At 39.6% G+C, this 21,024-nt stretch overlaps 1 protein-coding gene and 1 long non-coding RNA gene across 4 annotated transcripts in view; one reads left to right on the plus strand and one right to left on the minus strand.

Annotated features, from left to right (window-relative positions):
- Positions 1-961: 961 nt before the first annotated feature.
- Positions 962-13,138, minus strand: LOC128584609 (uncharacterized). The gene is made up of 3 exons (XR_008379696.1): positions 13,001-13,138; positions 12,243-12,387; positions 962-1,044 (listed from the first exon to the last, which is right to left on the minus strand). It is a non-coding gene; the product is annotated as an uncharacterized LOC128584609 (long non-coding RNA).
- SULT1C2 (sulfotransferase family 1C member 2) overlaps positions 3,540-21,024 on the plus strand; it is a 44,950-nt gene continuing 27,465 nt past the window's right edge. The window contains exon 1 of one of the 3 annotated variants that reach the window (XM_053589657.1): positions 3,540-3,698. The gene's annotated coding sequence lies outside the window, so the exon portion shown is untranslated. Of the gene's footprint in view, positions 3,699-8,487; positions 8,534-9,562; positions 9,667-21,024 lie in introns of those variants that run through there. The other 2 variants (XM_053589658.1, XM_053589659.1) reach the window with 2 other exon arrangements.

The raw sequence follows: 21,024 nt of genomic DNA on the forward strand, positions 1-21,024 counted from the left end.
CAGGTCTGGGAGACAGGAAGATGTGAAAGGGAACATGAAGAAGGGAATTCAGTGCTGGATCTGACTCAGGAGGCCTCAAACTGAGACAGTCCCACAACCCAGGATAAGGGCATCAGAGTGAGTGATGATGGACCCAGCATGAACAAGAAACCGAAGGCTGGAGTGCACAGAAAGATTTTCTCTATCAGATGGACTTCTTGGAGAAAGAAAGTCTTAAATGAGCTCCAGAAAAAATAAAATAAAATTTCCAGTATCTCCCGCACTTTAAGAAAAACTTGAATCCATCTCTGGGAAACATCAATTTTTATACTTCTTTCTAAAAGGGCTCCTAGCAAAGTTGTCAGCACGGCCAGGTTGTTCTTCTACACATATAATCATGTTACATTTCTTCTTTTTTAAAAAACCCACATCAAGAAAGTCTTTGCCATTATTTACACAAGTTATACAAAGATCAGTGCATTTTATTTTTAATGTCAGGAACATATATTTTATGGGAGGGGTGATTTCTGTATCACTAAATCCTACCACACAGAAAACTAGCTACTACACCCAATAACAAAGTAAGCCCTTTTTGCGTTCTTTCATCTTTCCACATTCTAAGCATGCAAATAAGGATACAGATATCCTAGTACAGTATTTACTCAGAGTGCTGAGCTACACTGAGGAACCATCCAGGGAACTGAACTAGTGTGATTCAGTAGCATATAAACTGTTATCAGTAAACGCCCACAGCAAACATCTTAGGTTCGCATTCCAAGAGCTACCTGTAACTTTAAACAGCAGCACAGGATAACTCCCTTTCTGAATTACAATAGAGACTTAGGACATGGGAGGTATGGGTAAGAATATAGGCAATGGGTCCAGCGTTGACAATTGGGTGAAACTTGCCTTTCTTCCTTTATAAACTGCAAAAATCTTTTTACTTTTATAAAACGAATTCCATTCTTCTATGTCGTATTCTTCATAAATTTCACTCACAGAAAATATGTCTGTGCTTCTCTCTTAAAAAGTTCTGCCATCTCCTTTTGAACAATACTTGAAGTACTATGAAGAAAAATTAATAGTTTAATTCCATTTTAAAATATCTTTGGGGCTGGGTACAGTGGCTCATGCCTGTAATCCTAGCATTTGGAGGGGCTGAGGAGAGTAGATGGCCTGAGCTCATGAGTTCAAGGCCAGCCTGAGCAAGAGTGAGACCTGGCCTCTAAAAATAGCCAGGCAGCTAAAAGACAGAAAATAAAATGTGTAAAGAAATTAGAGCCTTCATACACTACTGGTAGAAATATAAAATGGTGTTGCTGCTTGGGAAAATAATCTGGCAGTCTCCAAAAATGTTAAATGGCACTCTACCAAAGGTGACAACTACCATTGGGCCCAGCAATTCATCGATTTGGTATTGTATGTACAAATCCTAGGTACATACAATAATATCACTCATTGATAAAAGGAATGAAGCACTGATATGCTACAACACAGGGGAACCTTGAAAAGATTACAAAATTTAAATTGTAAGATTGAGAGTAGAATAAAAGAAGCCAGTGACAAATGGCCACATATTGTGTGATTTCATTTAAATGAAATGTCCAAGGCCAGCTGCAGTGTCTCACACCTGTAATCTTAGCACTCTGGGAGACTGAGGTGGGTGGATTGCTTGACCTCAGGAGTTTGAGACCAGCCTGAGCAAGAGTGAGACCCTGTCTCTAAAATTAGTCAGGTGTTGTGGCAGGCACCTGTAGTCATAGCTACTGGAGAAGTTGAGGCAATAGGATCACTTGAGCCCAAGAGTTTGAGGTTGCTGTTAGCTATGATACCATGGCACTCTACCAAAGGTGGAAAAACTCAGACTTTGTCTCAAAAAAAAAAGGAAATGTCCAGATAGGCACATCTACAGGGACATGAAGTGTATTAGTGGTTTCCTGGGGCTGGGGTTCAGGGACTGTAGAGTGGCAACTAAGGGACAAGGCATTTCCTTCAGAGGTGAGAAGAATGTTCTAAAATTGAGTGTGGCACACTCCATGAATATACTGAAACCCATGGAATTGTACATTTTAAGTGGGTGAATTGTATCATGTGTGAATTATATCTAAATGAAGTCGTTACAAGAATAAACAAATGAAAAAAAAATAGCAGTGACATGAAGGCCTTCGAAACGAGAGCTAGGCATATGAGGATGGAGAACCAGCAAAGAAGCTGGAAGTGCAGGCAGGAGAAAGTTCACTGAAAGTGGTTTTTATTTCATGTTTGAGAGTTTCCTATTTTATACCACACTGCTGCGTAAACCACAGCTCACATCCTATCTTTGTAAATAAAGTTTTATTGGAACGCAGCCACCTCTCTGTGTACCACTGTCTATGGCTGCTTTCACACTTCAGCGACAGTTAGTAACTGCAACTGACAACGTATGATTACCAAATCCTAAAATAGTCATTCCTTGATATTTTACAGAGAAAGTTTGCTGGCACCTGCTGTTTGCTGGCACCTCAGGTTGCTGCTTGGAGAATAAATTTGAGGGAGGAGAGACAAAGACAGCATACTCACCCCTGCACTGTGTGCTTTCTTCTCAGGCCCCCAGAACTGCCCACCTTCTTCTGTTCCTCAGAGTCTCCTGCTTGAACTCCTGCCTTTCTCTCTCTTGGGATTATACACAGGAAAGCACTGCCCAGCACTCCACTTCCACCTGCCCCTGAGACTGGGCTTACAGGCTCGTTTATTTCAGGACTTTTCTATCTCATCACTATAAGTAAATGAAGAGGAAAGTAGCAAAATACACCAGCGCCAAATTCCATAAATCATATAAAGATCTTACAAAGCTCTATTTCTTTGTTTTCTCAGTGCCTAATGCAGTGCCTGGTGATCAATATATCTTGAATGAACGAATGAAATCTCAGTAGCTCTTTATTCCCTTTCTTATTTGTGAGGTGAGATTCCTTTGGGCCCTTCTCCATCTTTTCATAGAATTCCCACCCCCACCCCCCAATCTGCTTCCAGTACTTTCTGGCTTTCTATACCTATATCATAATGCCAGAAGCAAATACAGTAGAACCTCTGTAAGTTGACCACCCAAGGGACTGTAACAAACTGGTCAACATATGGAGGTGGTCAACATGAGGAACTAGGCCTCCTGTACTGACATGTACATGTGATGCATGTCCAGTCTATGAAAATTAGGTCAACTTCAGATTATGGTCAATTTAGGGAGGTGGTCAACTATGGATGTTCTACTATGTTTAAACTAGTAGCCATCCCCAAGGGGGCCCCTTACTTCTCAAAGGAACTGAAGAGAGCATGTGGTCCTCTTCTTGTGGCTTGACTTTCATGGAGGGTTCTCATTTAGTCACCTTAGGGAGTGAATTTACCCTGTGTGCCCTTGTACCCAGAGGGCAGAAATCCAACCCTGATTCTGTACCTAGGCATGCTCAATACTATCAAAAGTAAACTCATTAATCAGAGAGCTGACAAGGTGATAATAGAAAGTGAATTATTGGTTCGATAAGAAAACTGTCGACACGTAGAAGCTGCCACTTTGCCAAGATGTGGCCACATACCTCATGGTAGGGCTAAATCTACACTGCTAGTTAACCCTACTTAGAGTACTCAAGTAGCCTGAAGACAAGTGCTAACGGCCCTTTTAGCAGAACCAGGACCTGGACCCCAACCTCCTTGCTTGGGGATACTCCGCTTGCCTTTAAATACCAACTGTAAGTAATTATGGAAACAAAATGTATTTGCAGCTTTTCCTTTAGTTAATCCTTTAAATGCAAATGGTTAAAATATGCTATTATAATATCTTGGAAAGTGTGTGGGATTGTTACTCACTTAAAAGACAAAAATAACTTTCAGATGACTTTGACTATAAAAAAAGTTTTTAAAAACTGCTACTGCTCCATAACCTGAACCCTCAAATTCCCTTTGAACTTAAAAGATGAAACTTCAAGGATGAGGGAATAATTTCCATAGAGAACAAAATGAGTTATAGCTGCTTTAAAGACAAGATCCAGAGCTCCCTCAGGCATGGGGGGAGTGGACTTTAGGGGGAGCTGTGCTGGTGGGAGGCCAAGGAAGCCCTTTGCCTCCAGCATTCAGCCTGGAAGTCTGGCCTCAAGGGAAGTAACCCAGCAAAGAATATTTCTCATGTTGGTGCCAACCCCACTACTCTGCATCCACCAGAAAATAGAGCTATGGAAGACAGGCTTAAACAGAGAGTGGTGTGTGTTTGAAAGCCACAACTGAGGAGGCAGCCTTCTGGAGTTCGAATCCTGGCTCTGTTGCTCTGATGTGGAGCACAGTATTTTCCCCACCAATGCCTCAGTGTCATAAAAGGGAGACAACAACATTAGCCACCTCACAGGGCTACTAACCGTCTCTAGAACAGTGCCAGTGATACAGCGAGACATATTATATCATCGTTAATGTCCTAAAAAAAGAGATTTCTTATTTCAAAGAAAGGAAACTACTAAACAACAAACTAAGCTAATTTGCTTACTGGAAAGTGCACACCTTGAAGAATGACAATATTGTCCAGAAACCTGCTGGATTGGCTGACATCACATTGGGTAGACATGCCTAGGGATGAAATGCCAGACTAAATAAACCTGCTGTGTATTTGGCCAAGAACTGTGACAGTTTCTAAAGGGAAGTATATCAGAGTAGGACGTCCTGGAAAAACTGAGGCAGAAGAAACAGCAGCCACCAAGACCCTGTCATTGGCCCATCAAACTATTAGAGTTCCGTGGGACAATGTGCCACTCAATATCAAAGCCACCATGCTGTGCTGAGGGGCACCAACCCAGAGTCTGTCCTGCCGAAGCTCTTCCTTCAGAAATCATTTGGCCTTAAATTACCCACCTGAATCTGGTCCATGAAATTTCCCCATGCCCTCTGAGGACCCGTCTAAAACTTGCCAGACATATTTGGATACATCCTTCAGTTCTGTCTGTCCTTCAGTTTTAGATGCTGGGCAGAAAAGCATTAAGAATACAAGCATCTGCTCTAGTGAAAAAACATCATCGTGTTCTGATTACAAAGAAATGTAAATTCAATAGAGAATTTAGTTTCTAGAGAAACTAAAAAAAAAGCAGAAAGAAAAAAACAACCATAATTGGATCCCAGTTTCTCATTATCACCAAAATTTGGTATATCTTGACTTTGATTTTAGACATTGTAGTGGTTAGGCAGTAGTAATATTGGATTGGGATTTTACTTTTAATTGAATTTAAAGTGAATTGATTTAAGTACTTTTTCATTATCACCAAAATTTGGTATATCTTAACTTTGATTTTAGACATTATAGTGGTTAGGCAGTAGTAATATTGGATTGGAATTTTACTTTTAATTGAATTTATTTAAATTCAATTGATTTAACTACTTCTCTGATAACTACTGGTGTTAGCATTTTCATGTGTTTAATGGTCATATCATCATTTGCAAAGTACCTGTTCAAGTGTTTTTCCCACTTTGGGGTTGTCAGTCTTTTTCTCATGGATTTGCAGGAGTTCTTTTTATAACCTAGATATGAATTTTTTGTTAACTTGTATGTCACAAATAACTTATCCCACTTTGTGGCTTGCCTTTTTACTCTATTAATGGTGTTTTTGGTAAACAGTCTTTTTCATTTTAACTTAATCCTATTTTCTGATTGCTTTCCTTAATACCAGGTGCTCATTTTAACCTGTTTAATAAATCTTGACTTTATCAAGGGTCATAAAAATATTCTTTTATGTTTCCTTCTAAAATTCTAAAAGCTTTATTATTTTACTTCTCACATTTAGATCTACAATCCACCCAAAAGTGATTTTTATGTATGGCACACAATGGGGTGAGGACTCAGTTTTTCCAGCTGGACATCCACTTGATTCAGCACTGTTCATTGGAAAGGCCTCCCTTTCCCCTCTATTGCAGTACCACCTTCATCATAAATCAAGCGGCGGTTTACTTGTGGCTGTTTCTGTACTCTCCACTGTGTTTCACTGGTCTGTTTGTCTATCCTTGCACAAATACCCACTATCTCAATTAATGTACTTTTATAATAATCTTGATATCAAGTGTATAATTTCCCCACCTTTGTTTGTCAAGATTGCCTTGACTATTTTGGGGTCTTTGCATTTCCATATAAATTTTAGAATCAGCTTATCAATTCTATTCTAGAAAAAAATTCTGCTGGCTTTTGACAGGGATCACATTTGAATCTATAAATCAATTTGAAGAGAATTGACATTTTTATATTGTTGAGTTTTTCAATGCATGAACATGGTATATCCTTTCATTTATTTGGGTATATCCTTCAGTTCTGCCTGTCCTTGGGTTTTAAGTTTTGTAGCTTTTAGTATAACAGTATTACATATCCTATGTTAGATTTATTTCCAGGTTATCTGATGCTTTATAATGCTATTATAAGTGATATAATTTTAAAATTTTCTTTCTATGTTGATGCTGGTATGTAGGATGGGAAGTAAATCAGTACAACCACTTTGGAAAATTTGCAATAACTTATAAAGGTGAATGTCTACATATTTAATGTAGCAGACAAATTCAGTGCTCCAGACTGGGTTAATTTTTTTGTCCCTTACAATGCAACAGAAAAATAAAACAACAAAAATTATACATGTAACAACATGAATGATTTTCATAGACATAATGTTGAACAAAAGATAGATATATGCACAGTGTAATTTCATCTTATTTTATTTATCTTAGATAGAACCAAATGAAATTGACATTTTGGAGGGCAAAAAATAGTTGATTACCAGCAATTTCGTCTGGTTCTTAGGAACCAATATGATAAGGATTAACTACCAAACTGGGTATGAGATAGAATTCCCATACCTGGAATTTAAGAGAAAATCATAAAAAGATTACTCATTGCTTCTTGGAACTTTCACTCAGGTTGAAAATATTGAAAAGGTATTGGGGTGTGGAAAGGAGAGAGGGTTTAGGAAGAGATCTCTGTCAAGGGAGAGTGTGTCCCTGTGCCAGCAGACAGCCAGGATGAATAAGATGCTCCCTCCTTTGCCTCCAGCCTACAGCATATAGGCCTCACTGGGAGGACTGAGTTGCTCTAAACTGTGGGAGCCGTGGGCTCTAGACTCTCAGCCTCACTGGGGAAATCTGGGAAATTGGGCAGGACTACTGAATTGTCATTGCCCTGCATGACCAAGGTGGTCAATACAAGAACATACTAAATGTAGAATATAAATGTCTTAACACAATAACTAAGAAAATGCCAGGAAGGGTATGTTAATCAGTGTGATGAAAATATGTCAAATTGTACATAAAACCAGGGTATGGTGCCCCATGATTACATTAATGTACACAGCTATGATTTAATAAAAAAATAATATTAATAAAATATTAATATTTGTGGCATGAACAGGATCTATAAATAGGGTTATACAAGTGTTCCTCATTTAAGCAAAGATAAATGAATACAGAATCCTGAGTGGGATCTTACATTGCAGGTGAGCACCTTTTATTTTTTTTTCACAGCCATTTATTTTTACAAGTCAGTGTTTTCTCAGGTATTTCTACAGATTAAATCACTTTGAATGTTTTTTATTTTTTTAATGTGCCACTTATTTATAGAACATTAAAATTACATGGTCAAAAAAATAAAATAAACATTGGATGTTTCCAATGGGCTGCCTGGCAGTGAACCAGGACCTGAGGGGACAGCCTCTAGCTGGGGCATGTGTACCTAAGATACAAGAATGGCCAATGAGCATGAGCAAGTCTGGGAAGCTTCAAAGAGGATGCGGAAACATCCCACAAGAGAAAGACTCAACTTCAAATATCTGCCAGGTCAGAGATCACAGAAAGCCCCCAACCACGTTAGCAATTTCCTATCCCCTTCTCTCTTCCTTTGCCATCTATGACCCTATTAGGAACTAAACCGGTAACTAGTGAGTGAAGGCAAACATGGGGTGTACAAGTAGAACCAATTCCATTCTGTTTTATAAATGTAGGCCTTAGAGTAGGAAAGGGCTCACCCATGATAAAAATTGAAGCATTGGGGCAGCGCCTGTGGCTCAACAGATAGGGCGCCAGCCCCATATGCCAGAGATGGTGGGTTCAAACACAGCCTGGGCCAAAAGCTGAAAAAAAAAAAAAAAATGAAGCATTGATCCAAGATGAAAATCTAATAGAGAATCACCAGCATTTTAAAGTAAAAGTGGTACTAATTAATGAAGAGGGACATGCGCTGCCCAAGATCCCACCTGACCCTAGAAGAATATTAACCCCCCTCAAACATACTGAGGGAACTGAGGGAGAACAAGAGTTCCCCCTCTGCAGCCAGGTCAGGGAACTTTTCTCAGTTTGATGGTGATTCCTCCAGTAAGAGCTCTAACTTCACACACTGTTGCTGAGAGCAAGTGCCTGCTCCCTCCTGAGTGCTCCTGAATCTCTGACTCATGGTAATTTGAGCCTTTGCAATTGCCATACCCAGGGAACTTTGCCCTGCTTCCTTGGAATGTTCTTTCTCTGCCCACTGACCCTTGCTCGGGCATTTTGGCTGTGGACTGTCAGCTGGAACTTAAAGGTAAAAATATGGCTTAAAAGACATTCTGGGCTTAACTCAATCAGTTTTTTTAAATCTTTATTCTAACCATTAAAAACCATAGACAGATTTACTCATGCCAAAAAAAGATCCTAAGAAAACTGAACAAGTTAAGATATTTTTTACTGTCATAAAGAAGAAAGAAGTGATTAAAAACTGCTTATCAAAAAATCAGCAAGCTTAAGTAAAAACATCTTAGTGTGAGGGGTCAGGGCACAGGTTCTCCCATCTCTCGCCTTTTTTGTTTTTCAACAGGGTTAGTTGTACATAGGCAAACATCTCATCCTGTTCCGTCAATCAGTGATTCAGGTGACACATGATCATCCAAGTGAGATGAAGATAATGAAGAAGGGGATGAAAAAGGAACCACAAACCCACATTCTTAAATTTAATCCTGAAAACTAATGAGAAGGAGATAATCACTGAAAATCTTTTTTTCAAAGTGTTAAACACGGAATGTTGGCTGGCCTTTTGGATGGCTTTGAGCCTGTTCACGTAGCTGACTAGATAAATCAGCTATGTCCTGAGCCATTGTATCATTGAAGGCACTATGCAGGTGTTTCTTAACCAGTTCCCAAGGGTGCAGGGAACTATTGAGTTTGCCAGTTGAGAAGGAGGTTTTGTAAGGTGGTGCTGGTAGAGCACAGGCCATTATCTGTTTTTAATTTGGAGGGGATTCCCATAAAAATAAAACATTTTAACAAGTGGGAATGGGCATGATGAGTTTTTTTCACCATACAGTGTAGCATAGATAGACCTGCTATGAGTCGCAATAGAGACATGAATTAATTTCAGGCTATATTTAAATGATGGGTAATGTGTAACATCTGTTTGCCATAGTTCATTACTGTGTAAACTTCCAGGGTTGGAATCTTTCCCAAGGGAAAGTCTTTGGATAGCTTGACAATCCAGATAAGCCCGTACTATTGGTTTGGCAAGCTTCATAGGTAATTTACATTGATATGCTAATGCTTTTAGCATTTTCATGATGAAAGGCATGAGAGACTGAAGCTTGTCATACTGATATTGTGAAAATTTCTTTGTGAGACACTGGTGTGCCTACTTGGTCATTTCCTAGGATTAAAGGCCTTGGTAATTTGGTATGGGATCTAATTGTGAGTAATGAAATAAGGGTATGTTTGTTTTTAAAGAAGATTTTGTAATTCTAAGAATAACTGATACAAAAGTTCATTACATGTCTTTTTTTATCTGAGAATTGGATAAATATTTTGTTGTAAATACAACATATTAAGAATCTCTGATTATGTAATCAGTTAATCAATAAAGAGTTGAAAAGTTAGGATTATGGCTGGTAATTGAGCTTGCTGAGTAGTTTTGTGTCCTGAAGTGGTTTTGTATTTCCATTGGTTGTGTTCAAGCCAGCCAATACCTGCTAGACCAGTTTTTTGACCCCTCAGTAAAAACAGTTAAGGCTTAAGGTAAGGGTTGGGAGGAGGTAAGGTTATTAACTCTAAAAGAACTGTGGATATGAACTGAAGCAATGGAGTATAATGTTCTGATAAATTTGTCTAGTAAAATCTGTGAGGGCTATTTGCATAGTTAATGAAGAAGTAATTAGGTTCTCTATTTGGTCAGCGGGTGCTAGTAAGTGTATGTCTTTTTTATCTTGTCCTGATATTCGTAGGCATTGATGTGTTGCTTTGCTAATCGTATTAGCAAGATGTCCTACTTTTGTATAAATGGATTTTTTAGATGTGGCTGGCAAAAAGACCCATTCTAGGATTAAAGAATCTGGGGAGTTTTGAAGCAAAATGCCCAAACTGTTTACAGGGGTGTTAATTATTAATAGGTCCATGGATAATATCACATTGTATCTGAAACAAAACTTTGTGTTTCTTTGTATTTAAAATAAAGCTAACTGAATTTTAGCTTCTGGAGATAATATTTGTGGGGATTTAAGCTGGGGGTCTCCTTCTAAGGTATCAAATGAGTGAGATAATTGATAATTAGGAATTTCTAAAGTAGGGTTAAGCCAATTAATGTGATCCAGTCATTTTTGTAAACTATTTAAAGTTAATGGATTAGAAGGGAGAATTGAATATTTGGGGGGTAAATAGTGGAGTCAGTTGACTTGTAACCTAAATAGGAAATGGGGGTCTTAGTTTGTATTTTTGTCATTAGTCAATGTTGAGAAATTTGCTTTAGAAGGTGTACATAGGCATCATGGAGAACAGCCTCTGGTTTGCTGCTAGGAGAATGTCATGCATATAATGATCCATTAAAACTTTTGGAAACAGTTTTCTGGTTGATTTTATAATTTTTCCAGTCTGACGCTGGCAAATTGTTGGACTATTTCTCATTCCTTGTGCTAAAGCTTTCCACTGATACTGTTGAAACAGTTCTTGTAAATTAATGCTAGGGCCTGGGAAAGCAAACTTTTCACATTCTTGAGGTGTTAGAGGTATGGTGAAAAAACAATCTTTAAGATCAATGACAATAAGATGCCAGTCTTTTGGTATCAATTGAAGGGTTGGCAATCCAAACTGTAAAGTTCCATACAGTGAGAGCATTAAATGCTCTTTGATCATGGATAAATATCCATTTTCCGGATTTCTTTGATACAGTGAATACTCGGCTATTCTAAGGGGAGGTTGATTTTTCTATACGTCCAGCTTCAAGGTGTTGTTCTACCAAGATTTATAATTGATGAGGCCACTCCTTGGAAAGGAGCCATTGGTCTACCCAGACTGGCATTTTAGTGGTCCAGGTTAAAGAAATGGGAGTGACTGTGATCAAGGTCCCTACTAAAATGGTGGTATCTGGACAATAGCTTCACACGGAGTAAATCTCTTCTCCATAGTGAATAAGGAAGGGGAAAGACTACAGGGTTGACAACTCCAGTTCTTTTTTCTGGCCCAGTAATGGTTAAATATTGCAAGCTTTCCCAGGCATCTGAAGGCCCTTCTACTCATATGAAGTTACAACTTGATGGCTGCTTTGGCCAGGTAGGGGGCCATTGAGAGGTTGAAATAATAGAAACATCAGCCCCTGTGTCTAATAGTCCATGGAATTTATGTTTCCCTATTGAGACCATGATGTAAGGTCTGGCAGAATTAATAGTGGCAGTCCAATTGATATCAGCACTGCTAAATCCTTTATTTCCCCTATGGCAGGGCAGTGCTCTGGGCACTGTGGAAGGCAGAAGTGATAACTGAGCTATTTTTGTGTTTCCAGGGTCACAACCAGTTGCAAAGAATAGGTCATTATTTTTATTTGGCCAGTGTAGTCAGATCAATGACTCCTGCATAAACTATGATTCCTTTTTTATTTTATCCTTTTATATTGAGACAGAGTCTCACTTTGTTGCCTTTGGGAGAGTGCCATGGTGTCACAGCTCACACCAACCTCAAATTCTCAGGCTTAAGCAATTTTCTTGTCTCAGCCTCCCAAGTAGCTGGAACTACAGGCACCTGCCATGCCTATTTTTCAGAGACAGGGTCTAGCCCTTGCTCAGGCTCGTCTAGAACTCCTGAATTCAGGCAATCTACCTGCCTCAGCCTCCCAGAGTGCTAGGATTACAGGTGTGAGCCACTGTGCCTGGCCTTATGATTCCTTTTTTAGACCAGTTGGATCGACCTAGTAAAAGATCAACAATGCCTTTAGGAAAGAGTTCAGTTATTCCTGTTTCTAAAAGCTGGACCTGGAATGAAATTGATGAGTATTCTTTTACCTTTGAGACTTTGACTTCTGAATGCTTTTTTTTCAATTCCTTTAAAAAGTGAATAGGGCAAATGTTCATACTCCATGCAATTGTTCCTCAGAACCTCTGGGAAAGCGAGATGGTCACCTTGGGCTGGCCCCTCTTTTAGACATTCCTGAAAGGATGATGTATAATCCTTAGAACAAGGCTCCTATTTGGGAGCTGAGGCCACTATGGGGGTAGTTCTGTAGGTGTGAGTGGAGGTGGAAAGTCATGGTCTTCTTGATTAGGAGGAATTAGTTCTGGCTCCTCTGGAGGCCAGGAGGGGCAGGCGTGGCCTCCAGAAGTGAGGGGACCCTTAACATCTTGTGCATAGTGTTTTCTATTCTAGAGGCATCTCCCATTGTACTGGAGATGTGCAATGGCATGAGAGCTGTTAGAACAAGGCTCCATACTATAAAGGTAGAAACGGGAATTTTGTGACCCTTAGTAGTATGTAGTTCAAGTATACGACCCACCTGTTCCCCTAGGGCTAAGTATAAGTTTCCTTCACCTGGGAATCAAGGGCAGTGCTGCTCTACTGTCAGTAAAAGTGAAGAAAAGAAGAAAAGTGAAAAGGCTAAGGCCTTTCATCAAGGGAGCAATCAGCAGCTTTAATAGCTCCTTGAGAGTGGCAATGTACAAATGTTGCTCCTTGGAAAGTTCTTGCCCCATACTTGCAAGTCCACTATAGTTAATCCAGCAAAAGGGAAATTTCCCCGTTCTGTGGGTATTTCTGGGCTTCTTACCTTAGCCAATGGATGTCCAAGTTTTCCCTGCCATCACTGGTCCTGCGCTGCTGGTCTTATCATTTGGCCTGATTTCTGGTCTATCACATCAGGGTCACCTGATGAAGAAGTTCAGGACAAGGAATGAGGAGACTGACACAGATTATGTGTGTAGAGGACTGGGGAGCTCTGATGGAGTCCTACTGAGCAAACCTCAGGTCCGTGTTTATTATCATAAAGCAAGAAGAGGTGGTTAAAAATTTCTTACCAAAACATCATCAGTAAAAGGAGGGACATGGAAAACAACAGATAATATGTCTCCAACTTATTTTTGCAAGGTGACAGACCTTAAGCAGTCCTTGCCTCTGACATCAAGTGACCTTTGGAGTCTAGAGAATTTTTACCATAACCCTTTGGCCTGTTATTGTCATACACCATGAATTTAATCTCTTCTGGAGGCCAGCATTCTGGCTTCCTGCACGTACACAGCTCACATACTCTTCTCGTGACTCTTTAGGTCTCTTAGACAGAAAACAAGTTTATGCTAAAAGTCAGGGTATGCAGAGAACAAACTTAAGTAAAAATATCTTAGTATGGGAGGCAGGGAGTCAGGGCACAGTTTCTCCTATAAACAGTCACATACCAGAGTTTGTTTTGTTGCTGTAGATTTGTTTATTCATGGAGTTACAGTATCATCATTTAGAACTTTGTTGTTAGACCCTTACCCACCCATCTGTGACAATTTCACCTACTAGCACTCTTGGATCAGCAGTTCTTAACACTTTTCTTTCTTTCTTTTTTTTTTTTCTTAACACTTTTCTTATAGGCAGTGACTAGTTAAGCTATCCTTTCCAGGAAAAGCTGGCGTTCTATTTTTCCTATTTTCTACTTTTTTTAAGTGCTTTTCATATTGAAGTTAGTTAAGCAGTGTATTTCCATTTGGTGAAGATCAAGCTATGTATGACTGAAAATAGAGACTATTTGCTAATTCTATAAATCCCTTTATGTCAAGCAATGACTTACTTTTATTCTCATGATACAGAGACATATATGGCGAAGAGGCAATATAATTTGTCAGTAGCTGCGATAGAAGAACTGATAGCTTCAGATTTTGAAGGAAAGGATGAGGACATTTTTCACTAGTTTGGTTGTTTCTTGCTGATTTGCTTGAGTTCTCTGTAGATTCTGTTATCAGTTTTTTTATCAGCTATATAGCAGGTGAATACTTTCTCCCATTCTATGAGTTGTCTATTTGCTCTTTTGATTGTGACCTTGGCTGTGCAGATTTTTAATTTGATCAAGTGTCATTGATTTATTTTTGTTGTTACTGTAATTGCTTTTGAGGTCTTCTTTATGAATTTTTTGCCTAAGCCAATATCTATAAGAGTTTTTCCAACATTTTCTTCTTCTAGGATTCTTACAGTTGCCTGCCTTAGGTGTAAATCTTTTATCCATCATGAATTAATATTTGTGAGTAATGAGAAGTGGGGATTCTGTTTCAGTCTTTTACATGTGGCTATCCAGTTTTCCCAGCACTATTTGTTAACAGGGATTCTTTCCCTCAGTGTATGCTTTTATCTGTTTTGTCAAAAAACAGATGGGAATATAAGGATGATTTTATCTCTGGGGTCTCTGTTCATATCCATAGGTCCATGTCTCCATTTCATGCCATGCTATTTTGGTTACTAAAGCCTTGTAGTAGCTTGAAGACTACTGCTGGGACTGCAGGCATCAGCCACAATGCCCAGCTAATTTTTCTATTTTTAGTAGAGACAGAGTCTCACTCTTGCTCAGGCTGGTCTTGAATTCCTTGAGCTCAAGAATTCACCTACCTCAACCTGTCAGAGTGCTAAGATTCCAAGCAACAGCCACCATGCCCAGCCTTGACCTCTTCTTTTTTCATTGGATAGCCCTGATTTCCCTCTCTTTTCTGACTGCTCTGCCTAGAACTTCCAGGATATGTTGAACAAAAGTGGAGACAGTGTGCAACCTTGTCTTCCAGTTCTAAGTGGGAATGCTTTCAATCTTTCATTCTGCATTCAGGATGATATTGGCTGTGAGTTTGTCATACCTGGCCTTTATAATTTTGAGTAAATCCCATCTATGCCTATTTTGTTAGGTATTGTTATCATAAAAGGGTCCTGAATTTTGTTAAATGTTTTTTTCTGAATCTATGAAAGGTCTCTGTTGTTTGCATCTATTTATATGGTGGATTACACTTATAGATTTGCATCTATTGAACCATCCTACATCTCTAGGATGAAGCCCACTTGGTCATGATGAATTATTTATTTGATGTGCAACTGGATTCAGTTTACTAAGGTTTTATTTAGAATTTCTGTACTACATCCACAAGGGATATTAATCTATGGTTCCTGGCTTTGGTATCAAGGTGATATTGGCTTCATAGAATAAGTTAGGGAGGATTTCTTCCTTTTCAGTGTTAAAGAATAATTTCTGCAGTATGGGTAGAAGCTCTTCTTTGTAGGTTTGGTAAAATTTAGATGTGAAACTGTCTGGTCTGGGACTTTTTTATTGAAAAAAAATTTTTTATTAAGTCAAATACACATAGATCATGAATACATTTATGCATATGTGGAGTACAATGTGTTGTTTTTTTTATACAATCTGACATGGTTAGATCAAACCAATCAACATAGCTTTCACCTCTTTTATTTGATTATTGTGCTAAGGCCTTTATGTTCTACACTTGACAGATTGGACTTGTACCCTTGCAATATGCTCCGTAGGTGTGGTTCTGCCATTTACCCTCCCTCTACCTATCCTTTCCCTTCCCCTCCCTTCCCACTCCATTTCTCTCCTTCATCCTGGGCTATAGTTGTGTTCTATCTTTCATAAGAAAGTGTGAGTAAATATAAGTTGGTTTCATAGTAGTACTGAGTACATTGGATACTTTTTCCTCCATTCTTGAGACACTTTACTCAGGAGAAATGGAAGATATTTTTATTGTTGATTCAATGTTGGTGCTCGATATTGGTCCACTGGCTGATTTTCAGCTATTTATTGACAATGAAACTGTGGATGTAATTGTTAGCTTACAAACCAGAAGCTACATCTATTCAAAGAGTTACCTAAGGACATACTCATCCAAAATTCTGGCAATTTCATAAAAGAAGAAATTTCAAGACTAATTGGAATTCTTCTAAATTGTGGTGTGGACCAGGAAAATCAAGACAATATCTGAGATCTTCTCAGTGAGGAGAATTTTCCAGTTTACTGGTACCATGTTTTCAGAAACAGAAAGCAACTCCTACTGAAATGTCTAGTTTTGATGGTGCTGCAACACATGAAGCTCACAGACAGCGTGTAAATTTGCTCTAGTTCAAGAGCCTTGGGATACGGTTATAAATAAGCTCTCACTTTATCATAATCCTCATGAGTCTGTCACTATCGACAAGGAATTGATGTCCATTCAGATTTTATATATCAGCTAAACCTGGGCAGTATGGAACTGCAATGAATCTTTTGGGTGACTCTTCCACAAACTACTGTTTTTCAGCAGAGCCATATGCTGGGAAATCAGAGACCCTTCCAAGAAATTATAACAGATGGCCCCAAGGCTGTAATAAGATCAGTTCAGAACTGTCATTTGGATCAGCCCAAAAGAAGTATTACCATGGACAGAAAATTTACTTCCATCCCCCTGGCTTTAGTATTGCTTCAAAAGAATATAGCTGCAGTTGGTCCTATTTGCAGTGACAAAAGGATTTGCCTCTAGAACTCAGGTGACAAAGGTATTTGCCTCTAGAACTCAAGTGAGCATTGATGAAAAACTCTCCATCTGGTGCAGTAAGACTTGCCTTCTCTCCTAAGTTACATTCCCAAAACAGGTAATTATAGTACCTTCCACACAGCATGAAGACATGAAGGTGGTGGATAACAGCTCTGATGGAAACCACTTTTATAATGCTACTAAAGCAGGTGTTGATGCACTTAACAATTGCCTGAGAGCATATTCTCTGAGGAACTCACCATTGGCCCCTGGCAATTTTCTTTAACATCATTGACATTACAGTATATAATTCGTTTCTAAGTCTTTCAGGAACCACATAGCCATTCGTTGCAACTTCATTCGTTGAATCAGTCTGGAAGACAATACTTTCTGAAAGATTTGGCACAACATCTCTGTGAAGGAAACATAAGGAGGCAGGCCCAAACTGTGCATGGTCTCCACAAAAAACATACGATGACAATGAATCTTTGTGGACACGAGGGCAATCAAGGACAAGGCATCGTGACAAGAGGAATGGTTTGTACCAAACTAAAAGGAAGAGTTACGAGACAAGCAGTGAAAAACTTACCCCAAAAAAGTCACTGCTTTTGTCTCATGTGAGAGACAGGAAATATATGAAGGCATTTGCTTACATTGAGTGCAGCAAATACATCTGTCCCAGCTACACATCAAAAGAATAAAATATGATAAAAAGAACATGCAGAGAATGTGATTAAAATGTTAGTTACTAGTACAACAATATGTAAAACATATTTTTCTTTTCACAAAATTGTAGTACTATATTTATTCTAAGGCCCATGCATTGGTGTTCATTGGGTACCAAATTGCCATTGATATGCAGCTGCTACAAATGAGTTAATGTATATAAGACACTTAGCCCAGCCATAGCAAACTGAAGTGCTCAACAAATTTTAACTATTATTTTATTATTAGCAGTAGTAATAAATGTCTCCTGGAACCCCAATAGCCAATTATTCTTGAGTAATAGTCCAACTTCTCTGGCTCCCTCTTTTGTCTTTTGAAAGTGTTCTCTCTGGCCAGATGCAGTAGTTCACACCTGTAATCCTAGCATTCTGGGAGCTGAGGCAGGTGAATTGCTTGAGCTCAGTAGTTAGACCAACCTCAGCAAGAGCAAGACCCAATCTCTACTAAAAATAGAAAAACCAGCTGAGCATTGTGGTGGATATCTGTAGTCCCAGCTACTTGGGAGGCGGAGGCAAGAGGATCACTTGAGCCCAAGAGCTTGAGGTTGCTGTGAGCTATGACGCAATAGAGTGAAGGCAATAGAGTGAGACTCTGTCTAAAATATAAATAAATAAATAAATATCTTCCTCAATACGACAACAACAAATATGACAAAAATGGGCAAAGGTGGACCTCCAGAAGAGCTACACCGGGACCCGCGATCGGCACCCTCCCAGACCTCTAGAAGAGCTGCCCTGCCACCCATGATCGGCACCCTCCTGGACCTCCGGAAGAGTTGCCCCAGGACCCGCGACTGGCACCCTCCCAGACCTCCGGAAGAGCTGCACCGGGACCCACTATCAACACCTGCCAGGACCTCCGTAAGAGCTGCCCCATGACCCGTGATTGGCACCCTCCTGGACCTCCATAAGAACTGCCCTGGGACCCGCAATCGGCACCCTCCCAGACCTCTATAAGAGCTGCACCCACCCAGACCCAGTAAGAGCTACACCAGGACCTGCTACCCTGCCTGGTGGACCTCCCCACACCCTGACCAGGAACTCTGGGAGCTGCACAACCCCACAGCCTCCTTCCTGTACCCTCCCTGCCTCCAAACCAGCCTGCTCATCTGGCCAGGGACTCTGGTAGCTGCATGTCCTCTGGATCCCTCCCTGCCTCTGCACAGAGCCCTTCTCCTGGCCAGAGATGGAGCCTTGGGCCCTCTGTGCCAAAGTCATTGGGTGCCAGGCACTCCCAGAGCTGTGTGCGTCACCCCGCCTTGTTGCTGGATCCAGGGGTGTCACACTCCGGAGCTGCTCCCACAACCAGAACTCCCTGGCTGGGGCATCCCCAGAAGAGCTACACTGGGTCACTCCCTAAAAATATCCAGCAACAATACAGTGATCCCCCGGAGTCTAATCTCTGAGAGATACCACCCCACCTTTGAGGACAGCCAGAGGCAACGGTGAAAAATAATCATGAGACAAAATCGAAGGAAAAACTCTGGAAATATGAATAATCAGAGTAGATCAACTCCCCTAAGGAACAATGGGGCAGACACAGCACAAGATCCCATGCACAAATAGCTGAGATATCAGAAATCGAATTCAGAATCTGGATAACAAATAAGATCAAATTAGAATTCCAAGCAGTAACCCAAAAGATGTCTCAAGAATTCAAAAAATTCAAAGAACAAATAACAAAAGATTTGGACACATTGAGGCAAGATGTTGCAGCACTCAAAGATCTGAGAAACACAGTAGAATCCCTCAGTAACAGAATGGAGCAAGCAGAAGAAAGGATTTCTGACATTGAAGACAAAGCTTATGAATGCACCCAAACTCTCAAAGAGGAAGAGAAATGAAGGGCAAAAACAGATCACTCTCTCAGAGAGCTCTGGGATAATTCAAAGAAAATCAATATTCATCTTATAGGGATCCGTGAAAGCGATGAAGTGGCTTCACAAGGCACAGAGTCTCTTCTCCATGAGATTATGAAAGAGAACTTTCCAGACATGCCAAGAGATTCTGAAATTCAGATAGCAGGCAGTTTCAGAACTCCAGCATGACTCAACCCAAATAAGACATCCCCCAGACACATCATAATCAATTTCACTAAAGTTAATATGAAGGAGAAAATTCTGAAAGCAGCCAGATGAAAGAAAACCATTACCTACAAGGAGAAGAATATTAGAATAACTGCAGATCTCTCTGCTGAAACCTTTCAAGCTAGAAGAGGATGGTCATTGGCTTTTAATCTAATAAAACAAAATAACTTTCAACCCAGGATCCAGTACCCAGCTAAACTGAGTTTCACTTATGATGGAGAAATTAAATACTTTAATGACATTCACATGTTGAAGAAATCTGCCATAACTAAACCAGCTCTCCAGGATATTCTCAGACCTATCCTCTATAAAGACCAGCATAATCCTCCACCACAAAAGTAAACCCACCCAGAAAATTTTGATCAAATTCCAACTTCCACAGTCGCAAAAGGATTAAAGATGTCCACCGGACTCTCAAAAGGCTTATCAATATTCTCAATTAATGTGAATGGTTTAAATTGTCCTCTAAAGAGGCAGAGGTTGGCTGACTGGATACAAAAACTCAAGCCAGATATCTGCTACATACAAGAATCTCATCTTACATTAAAAGACAAATATAGGCTCAAGGTGAAGGGATGGTCATCTATACTCCAGGTAAGTGGAAAGCAGAACAAAGCAGGCATTGCAATCCTACTCGCAGATGCAATAGGCTTTAAACCAACCAAAATAAAGAAGAATAAGGATGGACACTTCATATTTGTTAAAGGTAACACTCAATATGATGAGATTTCAATTATTAATATTTATGCACCCAACCAGAATGCACCTCAATTTATAAAAGAAACTCTAACAGACATGAGTAACTTGATTTCCTCCAGTTCCATAGTAGTTGGAGATTTTAACACCCCTTTAGCAGTGCTGCATAGATCCTCCAAAAAGAAGCTAAGCAAAGAAATCTTAGATTGAAACTTAACCATTCAACATCTGGACTTAACAGATATCTACAAAACATTTCATCCCAACAAAACTGAATACACATTCTTCTCATCAACCCACAGAACTTACTCCAAAATTGACCACAACCTAGGCGATGAATCTAACCACAGCAAATTTTAAAAAATTGAAATTACTCCTTGCATCTTCTCAGACCATCGTGGAATAAAAGTTGAACTCAATAACAACAGGAATCTGCATACCCATACAAAAACATGGAAGCTAAATAACCTTATGCTGAAGGATAGATGGGTTATAGACCATCTTAAGAAGGAAATCACCAAATTTCTGGAACAAAACAACAATGAAGACACGAATTATCAGAACCTCTGGGATACTGCAAAGGCAGTCCTAAGAGGGGAATTTATAGCACTGCAAGCCTTCCTCAAGAAAACGGAAAGAGAGGAAGTTAATAACTTAATGGGACATCTCAAGCAACTGGAGAAGGAAACCCCAAACCCAGTAGAAGAAAAGAAATAACCAAAATCAGAGCAGAATTAAATGAAATTGAAAACAAAAAAATTATACAACAGATCAATAAATCCAAAAGTTGGTTTTTTGAAAAGG

Source organism: Nycticebus coucang, chromosome 4 (assembly GCF_027406575.1).
Source record: "Nycticebus coucang isolate mNycCou1 chromosome 4, mNycCou1.pri, whole genome shotgun sequence".
Classification (NCBI taxonomy): domain Eukaryota; kingdom Metazoa; phylum Chordata; class Mammalia; order Primates; family Lorisidae; genus Nycticebus; species Nycticebus coucang.